Below are 3351 nucleotides of genomic sequence, written 5' to 3'. Positions count from 1 at the left end.
GAAGGGGTCTTTGAACGCTATCGCGTTCCACTCTTAAAGACGAAGCTTAAGCGTCCTCCAAATTTTTCACGTCATATCTCGCTTATTCCAACTAAGACCTCCTCTAGCGAGAGAGAGAGAGAGAACTTTATTTTCATGTTAGGTGGTATGGTGGAAAGGTCCTCAGTCCAGAGCCTCGCTTGCGTCATTCTTCAGTGCAGCACTGATAAACGCCGCAAGGTACCGTTGGTCGTCGGCGCTGGCTGCTTCTGCCAGCCACCCGGCATGGGGTTTAGGGGAAAGATTTGTGGGGGCAGGAAGGGGAGGTGGGGGTGGTCCACAGGACCAGAGGATATGGGATGTGCTCGGGTGTTCGCCACAGTATCGGCAGGGTGGGGGATCTTCAGGTAAGAGGCCGCGGAGGAGGTGCATTTGCGCTGGTGTAGGGAGTGTTTCTGTCTGGGCCTGACGAATCAGCTGCACCCTGTTCACGGGTGAGCACTTTGCTGAGCTTGAGGAACTTACGCCTTGTCTCTTGATATGGCCGCAGAAGCAGGAGGAGCCCACCTTTTCGTCCGGGCTGGTCGCGGAATGCAGGGTGCCTGGTTCAAAGTCTCGCAGGCGAGCTGATTAGCTTTTTCATTTCCCGGCAGCCCGTCATGACCAGGTATCCATATGATTTCCAGAGGACCCTGAAGGTACTCTTGAATAAATGTTGAAATGTGGGCCGGGAGATCGTTGTGCAACAATTTCCTGCAAGCGGCCATGCAGTCGGTAAATATGATTCTTGGGTAGGCTGAGTTACTAAGGGGCATGTGTTTGATCGTGGTTGCGACGGATGTCAGGTCCGCTAAGGTCGGATCTGTCTCTGCGAGTAACTCAGTATGTACAGTTTGCAGGTCGTTATTCACGACTGCTATAGCGGAGCCCCGTGCGCCAACGCTAGCATCAGCGTAGAAGTATATGCCGTCAGGGTGTCTTGCCGTGTACCTCTTGAAGTAGGCAACTCGCTGTCGTCGCCTCTCCTTGCCTCGTTCTGGATTCATATGGCGTGGCAGTGGAGCTATGGTTAGGACTTCACGTTGTTTCGGGGGTAGTGGGCGCGTGTTCAGAAGGGGCGCAGCTTCTGGATGATGACCGATGCTATGGAGGATGTGCGTGCCTTGACACGTGCGCTGCAAACGCAGTTCTTGGCGACGACGATGAATGGTGACTGGTTCCGCCACCGTGTTATGGCAACCGATGTCAAGGAGGAGCTTAGTGCTGGAACTAAACGGGATGCCAATGGCCAGCTTTGTCGCCTTCCGGATGAGCGCATCAAGGCGATTGATATCTTGCTGACGGAGATTGGTATAGGGCAGGTGATAGCGCAGGCGCGACATAATTAGGGCGTTTCTTAGTTGAAGCATATCCGCCTCTTTCACTCCATTTGCTCAGTTGAAGACCCTACGCATCATGTGCAGCACCTGTTCTCCTTGCCTGAGCAGGTGATGCACCGTCGCAGCGGGACTTCCATCTTTCTGGATATGGAGACCGAGTATCTTAATACATTTTGGTTGGGAAATCGGCACGCCTTCGTTTACGATTTGTATGGTGGTATGGTGATTTGTATTCTACTGGCCCATCTTTTGTGATGGGCCAGTAGAAACTCAGATTTTTCCGGCGCACATCTAAGGCCAATAGTTTGAGCAGCCTCATGCACCCTGTTCATAGCCTGTTGGAGAGTTTCTTGGATATGCCCTGGCGAACCCGTGTTGATCCAGATGGTGATATCTGCGTAGATCGCATATTTGATGTCGGGGATGTCTCGTACTTCTCTATGGACTACGCACACGGCAAGATTAGAGTGTGGGCGAGATCACGGAACCCTGCGGGATACCTCTCTGCGGATGGGGATACTGTTGTGAGGTAATGTCGCCTACTCGTAGCGTGTACGTGCGACTCCGTAAGAAGTCCCTAATATAGTTATAAAGCTTGGTGCCGCAGCCAGTAGCTTCGAGCTCTTGCAGCATAGCATCGTGGTTAACATAGTCAAAAGCTTTCTTGAGGTCTATGGCGAGAATAGCTTTAAGTTGAGCGCTGCCTGTTTCCTTCGTGATTTCTTCGTGTAGCTGCAGCAGAACGTCTCGAGTAGATCAGTGATGTCTGTACCCAATCAAATTATGGGGTAGGTGCTGTGGTTGTTCAAGGTGACTAAGAAGTCTGTTAAGCACGATGCGCTCCATTAGCCTACCGACGCATGATGTTAGCGAGGCTTCGGAATGAAAATGATGCTGGCTGTCTTCCACTCTTCTGGCAAGCTGCCCGTGTCCCATACCATGTTAATTTGCTGAAGTAAAAATGCATGATCGGCTTCTGTAAGGTTGCGGAGCTGTGTTGCCGTAATTTGGTCTGGTCCTGGCGCTTTATTCGGCTTTGCTTCTGCTAAGGCACGCTGTAGTTCCGCTAATGTGATTGGACCGGTGAGACCCTCATTTTCTGGATCTGCGCTATAGTAGTAGGCATACTCTAGTTGCGCTGGATCCGCAATGTGTGTTGTTATAAGCTCGTTTCGAGCAGCTTTCGGAGCTTATGGGACGTTTACGTCTTTGTCTGGGTTTGGTCAATGAGTGATCGGATGAGATTCCACGTGGAGCTCATATTCAATGTGTCATTGAGCTTGTTGCACGTATCGTACCACTGCTCACGAGTGAGATGTTCAATGTAGTGGACGATCTGCTCGTTGAGCGTGTTGATGCGTGAGCGTAGTTTTCGATTGAGCTTATTTCTTTTCCATCTCTTAATGAGGGCATGTCGCGCCTCCCAGAGATGAAGAAGATGCTTGTCCGGGATTGGTTGCTCCCACTTCTCTATTATTTCCTTCGTGTGTGACTGGATTCTTTGCCTGACCATCTCTACCCAATCTTTCAAGTGCATGTTTTGGAAGTCTTCTACATGGTCTTGCGGAACTCATTCCAATCCGTGAGGCGATGCTTGCGCTGGCGTTTTGGGAATCCTTTGATTTGCAGAAATATCTGTATGACAGTGTGGTCACTCGTTAAAGTATCGTGCGTGTTAACCCATTGCGCTGACAGTCGTCCTTTAATGAAGGCGAGATCGGGTGTGGTATCTCTTTCTACGGAGTTTCCGTGCCGCGTCGGGGAGTCGGCCTCGTTAAGGAGGGTTAGCTGGGCCTGTTGCATATGGTATAGTAGGGCGGATCCCTTGGAGGAGTTTTTTGTGTATCCCCATGAAGTGTGTGGCGCGTTGAAGTCGCCTGCTATTAGATGATCAAAATAGTTCATTGGCCGCAGATTCGCAACCGCCTTGAAGAAGTCTACTTTCTGTTTGGGCGGGCTATAAACATTCGTGATGAATAAGTGGGGCTGTGCC

This window comes from Dermacentor variabilis, chromosome 8 (assembly GCF_050947875.1).
Source record: "Dermacentor variabilis isolate Ectoservices chromosome 8, ASM5094787v1, whole genome shotgun sequence".
Classification (NCBI taxonomy): Eukaryota; Metazoa; Arthropoda; class Arachnida; order Ixodida; family Ixodidae; genus Dermacentor; species Dermacentor variabilis.
Note: the sequence above shows the minus strand (reverse complement) of the source record.